This window comes from Oxyura jamaicensis, chromosome 4 (genome assembly GCF_011077185.1).
Source record: "Oxyura jamaicensis isolate SHBP4307 breed ruddy duck chromosome 4, BPBGC_Ojam_1.0, whole genome shotgun sequence".
Lineage (NCBI taxonomy): Eukaryota > Metazoa > Chordata > Aves > Anseriformes > Anatidae > Oxyura > Oxyura jamaicensis.
Window position 1 is genome coordinate 82,276,544 of NC_048896.1, and position 7,168 is coordinate 82,283,711.

The 7,168-nt window shown below is 37.8% G+C and overlaps 1 long non-coding RNA gene across 1 annotated transcript in view; it reads right to left on the reverse strand.

Moving 5' to 3' along the window:
• Positions 1-739: 739 nt before the first annotated feature.
• LOC118165733 overlaps positions 740-7,168 on the reverse strand; it is an 18,283-nt gene continuing 11,854 nt past the window's right edge. The window contains exon 3 of the long non-coding RNA XR_004750199.1: positions 740-2,570. This is a non-coding gene — a long non-coding RNA (uncharacterized LOC118165733). The remainder of the gene's footprint in view (positions 2,571-7,168) is intronic.

Sequence of the window (7,168 nt, forward strand, 5' to 3'; positions counted from 1 at the left end):
TTCTGAGGTAATGCTATACAAGATAAAAGAGTTTATTCTTAATAATCAGAACTGAAAGAATATTCAAAGCATGAGGGGCAATTCTGGAGCAAATCTAAGAAGTACCACTACCTTCAACAGGACTTTTGAGATTGCACATCTGCTAGTCCAGTCTGTACAAGTACTTAACAAGTATCAATGTTTGCAGTCAACATTCAACTAATATTTTTATATCAAAGTAATGTGTTACTGCAACTTCTGTTTTACAGGGTGTGAAGACAAAAAATATATAATTATTTTCCCACCTTTAACTGTTCCACATTGGAACAACCTGTTAATGTCCAAACAGAAGACAAAGGAAAATACATACCTTATATCTTTTTATCATTTGAATGAAAAATCATGTAGTTCAAATTCTTTCACTTGCTCTTGCAAGAAATTTGTGTAAATACTATTTATTTTGTTCTTCTGAACCCATTGTTAAGAGCAAGCACTGTTGATTTTGGAGTTAGTTTTTAATTTATTCTGGGAACTTTACTTTTCACACAAATGACACTTAGTCACCATGGAATAACAAGGTACCATTCTGGAAAGCATTCTTCTCTTTAATCTGCAGATTGTGTGTAATTAAAGCCACAAAAGGTAGTAAATAATTGTCTAGGGCCATACCATGTGGGAGATTTTATGCATGTATAAACATGCTTGGGGGAGGATGTTGGTTTAATAAGTGTGTTTGTTTAAATCCTCTTCTGGGTTTTTGCTACAGATAGACAAAAATGTAAAAGTCACAGTTAACTTCTTGGTTATAAATCATGAGTTACTTCATTGTCATCCCTATGAAACCAGTGAAATGAAAGCAAAATTGCAACATTTCATTTGCTAATATATTTGTGAAAAGTGGTAAGTGTACCAGTACAGCTGAAGGTCATACCAGTCTGCCCTACTTCAAAACTTATTTCCTGCTATTTTCTCTTATGGCATGAATCCTGATGCTTCATGAGATTTAAGAAAACTGTCCACAAAGGCAATATAAAACATGGGATCTGTGCATATGTGTGCATGTAAACAAACCAAAAATTCAGCTCACAGTGCAAAGGTTTGCATATGTAAATATGTGCAGGCTGCAAATGAGTCTGCACAGGTTTACATTAAAGCAAGGAGAAAAGTATTAGCATATTTATGTCCTGAGAGAGGCTAACTAAGTATGCAGGCTATACATCCTCTGTTCCTCCTGCTGTCCTGCAGACCCATGGATGGGTTATTAGCAGAGCTAATCATATTTAAAAACTCGGAGTTCCTCTCTGGATGGCTGACAGCAGGCATTTATGATACAACTCTTACTCTTTTAAGGTGTCATATAGCAGCTCCCTTTGTTGCCATATTCTAAGATATTTGTCATGTTCTTTTGTCCAGGTCCACTTCCTGGAACAATGAAAATCTTCATTTGCCTTAAGAAGGAAGTGTGTAATGCTACAGGATTGTAGAAAAGAAGCTTAAAGACCCAACCTGACTGAATTCAAAAACCCCAATGGCACATTATATGAACCAGCATATTTGCTTTCAGTAAAAAATCTCTTGACCTTTTAAACTGACTGATCAGTTTTGAAATACTTTTGATCCTTGCTCAAGATATACCTCAGGTGGCTGATGGTGGGCCTTCTTGCATTTCTAGGTCTTTGCATTGTTATTATTCCTGCTGTAGAAGCGACTGAACAATGAATTGCTAAAACCTATCTGCACTGATCAGTCACAAAGAAGTGGCTCTTATAATGTGATTCCCCACAATAAAAAGTAGAGGTTAGAAGGAGACCTGTTGGCAGGAGGTGAGGACAGTTAATGAGTAAAGATACTCTAGCTGTGTAGGCCATTTTACTAAGTCTATTGAGAACATTGTGTAAAATAGCACAGATATTTACAGCATGATCAAATAACAGCAAAGCATGACTACTGTTCCCAAAATAGGTAGGAAAGGAGGTGTTGCTTTTTTCCTTCCCTCCCATTCCATTCTACTGATTTTCAGATAAATTTCAGTTCTCTTTGATTCTATTTATGTAGAAGTAATCTCTACCCTTGGCTCAGGTTCTAATAGTGAGCATTTGAAGTGGTAATTGGAATGAAGGGGAACAAATCTTAAAAGATCAAGAATATTTTTTTGAAATAAATATTCACTTCAAACTAGGGTAAACTTACAAAATGTAAGGACAGAAGAAATCCCATACAGGGTCAGACCATTAGCACACCCAGACTTATACTCTTCTCTAACAGAGGCAATCATAGGTGCTATTTTGGGAGAGCAGTGATGATCAGCTGCAGTCCCTTCCCTTAGAGACTTCCAACATCCAAAATCTCTGTGTTAGTGATGTTAGAGAGCATGTCCCTGCCTTTGCTTTTACAGTTTGTCTCTAAACCTGATTTCCATGGCTTTCCTTAATTAATTTATGATCCTGCTGATATTGTCTCCATAACCTCCTTTTGCAAGAAATTCCAGAACTACTCTACCCACCAAGTAAAAGGGTGCTTTCTATTATCTAGTTTAAACTTTCCTTCTATTGATTTCAGTGACTGCTCACTAGTTTTCCTACTGTGGTGTACTACTCTTTTCTCCCCTCTAAACTGAAGAGTCCCAGCCCCCTTATTGTCTCCTTCTAAGGCAACATCAGGTAAACATGATTTGGATTATTTTTCCTGCCTTACAGTTACCTCCTCTGAAGCTTATCTACCATTTTATTTTCCTGCTTACTCACTGAGGTCATTTTGATGATCCTTACCACCAGCCTGGCATTTGACTACCCAATATAATGTATTACCAACTGTGAAATTGGAGATTTCACAATTCACTCCCTTTCAGGTTACTGATGATCTTGAATAAAACTGGCCCCAGTACTGATAGTGGCCCCTAAAAGAATATTTTATTGAACACTAAAGCAGCTTACTTTTCTCAAGGGCCTTTAGCTGAAAACTCTGTCAGTTGCTTTTAAAAAAAAATCAAAACATATTAGGATTTGGATTAGTTTGGACAAAGGGGATTGAGTTATGTTCACCAACACACATAGTAAACTAGAATGACAAGAACCGCACCAGAACAGTGACACAGGCTTTACCCTTACAAGAACATTCATAACAAACTCTCTTTATTCCTGTAGTCAGTGATTCTTTATTTATTGCAGACTCTGTTTTTTTCAGGGATGGAGAGAAGATTCACCAGATTGTAGTTCCCAGGATGTGATGGGGGTACCATCCAGACCTTTCTTGGAGGCTGGGATTGTTAAACAACCATTTGTCTGGTGCAGTAGGCTATGTCTTTATAAGGTACCCTTCAAATTCTCTTATCCCTCTTAATTTTTTTTTCCCATTTGTCATGTATTACAAGCTTTGCTTTCTCATTCTTTGTGCAGACCTACCATTTTTTAACTGCTGTTCTTTTGCCTAAGATAGTATCATTTTCCATTTCCCTTCATTTGCTGTGATAACCTTCCCCTTGAGCTTTGAAGAAATTTCATTTGATGACTTCATTTTCTCCTGGAATTGCAGTACACAGTTTAACTGGCCTTGTAATACATACTCCGGGCTCTTGTTTGTTGAACTATCTTTATATGATTATTTGACTGGCTGGTTGATTTTTTAATTTATTTATTTATTTTAACTATCTGTCTTTTTCTTATCCAGTGCTCTTTCTTGGAACTGAATATGCAGCTTTTGGATTTATTTGTCTTTTTCCCTCATGATGCTAATATTAACTTCAATTTTATTAAGATTGTTACAGAGTGCCTCACCACCAGTAAAACTTGAGTGAGGTCCTGTGTACTACTCAACACTGAGTAACACTGAGTTTAGGATAATGTCTGCTTTTTCTTTGTTTATTATGTGTTCTGAGACAAGCTGATGGAGGAAGGAGATGTTTGTTGCATTATAAAGTTTTCTTTCTACATCTCATGATGATGAGATGCACTGCACTATAGCTAGGTAGTTAAAATCTTTTGACTTGTCCTAACTTTGCAGCTGCTTCAGTTTCACTTATTTTATCCTGATCAGATGGGAGGTGGCCTTCCAATACATTTTCATTGCTAACTTCTTAATAGTAAAGTGATAGATTTCACCCACATAGATTCCTAGGTGTTCTTCTTTCCCAACAATATTATATTGTATCTGACTTTTGTGTTATCCTCCTCCACTGCGCTTCTCCTACACCCCAAACTTCCTATTTGTACTTCCTACAAAATTGATGTCCAAGCAACATAGTCATCTACTCCTTACCTCCCCATAACCAGTCTCAGAGAAGATTTCTATGAGATTTGCCACAGATGCCAATTATTCCATTTTTCTGTCCTATTTTTTAGGCTTCTGCTATTTATGTAGGAGCATTTATAATGTTTAGCATTGCATAATATTGCACATACTACTCAACTGCACATACAACTCAACCTGATTTGCCTTCTCTGTATATTGCAATTTTTATTTATTTCCCTCCTGGCCTTTTTGGAGTTGCACTGAACATTAGCCACATCCTCTGTATGGATTGCATCAGACTGAAACAAGTGCTCCTCAGTGCCTATCAGATTTCCTTCTACTTCTAGTTTAGATAATCTTCTGCATTATTTTCAGTGCCAGCAAACAGGCTCCATTTTGGTTAAGGTAAAGCCTATCTTTTTATGGTACAACATTCCCACATCATTCACCAGTTCCTAACACAGCCGAATTCCTCTTTTCGACACCTTTGAGTCAAACATGAGCTGGGGCTCTGGGCTTCTGCCTGTCTCATGGGCCTTGCAGTGAAACTGACAGTGTTTCAGACCAGAGAGGTCATTTCCCATGCAGAGTATTTCTCCCTGAATTTCTCCATTTTAGTAGTACCAGAATGAGCCAAGACTGGTGTCTCCTCCCTTGCACCTCAAACTAAGACCTTGCAAGGTCTTCTGCCTTTGCACCCTCTGCAAACTGAGCTACCCACGTGCCTAGGAAGCAAGTCTTCTCCCAGCCCTGCACCTGTGCACAGTATCTGTGGCACTGGAAGACATCGTGGCACCAGCTGGGTGCTGGATCCTACCTGAGATCCCTCTGGCCCTGAGACTAACATCCTCCTCAGCAACATGAGGCTCTGGGTGGAAGAGTTGATGTCCCCCAGGCCTCATTTGTGAACCTCTCTGATTCTCTTAGCAGTTCCTGCACAGCGTCTCACAGCTCAGACCAGCCTTACTCTCTCAGGGCCAGGAGGACTGTGCGTCACATCCACACGTAAAATGTGTCTCCTGGGAAGACCCCTGTACCCTGAGCAAGCAAGGAGGGGCCCCCAGCCTATTGCTTGGCTTTCACCTGCACCTTGAGCTTGAAATGTGGCTGTTCTCTGAAAACATATAGAAATTTAGTATCTCTTTTGATTGGATAAATAAGATTATACTATTCTCTTAATCTATTTTACCCTTATTAAACTAATTAGCAAGAAAGACAAATCTGCCTGACTGTGATGTACCCTGCTTACTTGCCCCCCCTTCTGAAGGAATTGCCATTGCTCTTTTCATTTCACTGCCATATGAGGGTGCAAAATTGATGTAAAATGATTTCACATCACTTCCTGAGGTGAAAAGATTTTATTTCTGTATACTTTGCATGGGTGTGTGCAATTACTCCACTTGTAAAGAATTACTGAATTAGAAGGGTGTTTACATCCTTTTTTTTTTTTTTCCTAGCTTTTGTTCTAATCTTATTTCCTGCCTGAATTTATTTTCCCTGCCACTTATTCGATGCAGAAAAAATCTGATTTGATTGTAATGTATATTAAGAGTATGGAGTAGAAGAATCTGACCTTTCATTCCATTTAATTAATTTAACATTTGATGTTACATGATTGCTTTTCACTGAGGACTTGACTCTATAGTTTTAAACAAAGGTTTCTTCACTGAAGACAGCTAAGGCACTTCAGGACATATAAATCAGCTGCTGGTGAAGTGCTTTACTATCCAAAATAAGCAGGTGTAAAAAATGACATAGGTATATAAAAGTTAGGTGTCTAGCCAAAACCAGATATCTAACCTTACTTCATAGTAATAGTGACAAATTGTCAGAATTAATTATGTTTTGGAGTTCCCGCGTTTAGATGCTTATCTTGGGGGAAAAAAAAAAAGAGAAAAAAAAAAAAAAAAAAAAAAAAGCTGGCAATGTCTCCAGACCTGTTAGAGCAACATAAGAAATGAAGACAACTAACAGCACCATTCTAGAGATAGTATCTGTAAATAGAGAGAACTGCTACAGTGAATTCAGACAATAACAAAGGATAGGAAAAGATGGAGTATTAAAGATAAGCTTCAGATCATCAGATCATGGCTATAATAATTTTCCTTCTTAAATGGCCATACCCATGCCAGATATTACTAAAGAAAATAGAAAAAAAAAAAAAAAAAAAAAAAAAAAAAGGAGGAGGGGGCAGGAATAGGGAGAGGGGGGGACAGACGGAGAGGGGGAAAGGAAGAGATGACAGGATTTTATTATGCCGTGCCACAGTCTTTTTTTCAAGTGCTACCCCCTAGGTGATGGCTATTCTGGATGAGTACATTCTGATATCTGTCCTATCAAGTTCGTCAGGTCAAGAGCTTGAAGAAAATAATATTAAGATTACCTTTCTTCTGCAAGCTGTGATTTTAGCCCTGTAATTTCTCTTAAAAAGCTCCTCAACATAAGAGAAAGCCACTTAAGGACATTTACAAATCAGTGTTGCACTTTTTGAGTGCATTATCTTCATTGAAGCTTCACATTTGCTCTGACTGAATAGCTCAACAAATTCAAAGAAAAGTTAGGCATATATTTCAAGACTCAAAACAGTGTGACTTTGAGTAGATGTAATTTGAGGCATGTAAGCATGGGAATAAGGCAGCAAAAATTTTTCATGAGTAGTCTTTAATAACCTAATCCAACTCCATAGGTATCAAAGACTGTAATGAAGATGGGCTCTCTGCAAGGCTGGTAGATGCCCAGCTCTCTGGAAATGGCCACTAACCTCATTCTGCATTCTCCCAGGTCAGTATGTTGAAGACCAACAAAGCTTCTGGGGTGTGGCAAAAAGTATAGGAATCCTGCCCAGAAATTCAAGGAAGAAAACAGTCATGGGGAAGCTAACAGAAAGTCAGGAAAATGAAAATAAAGTGGTTAAATATCTCCAAAGGAAAAAAAAAAAAAAAAAAAAAAAAAAAAAAAAAAA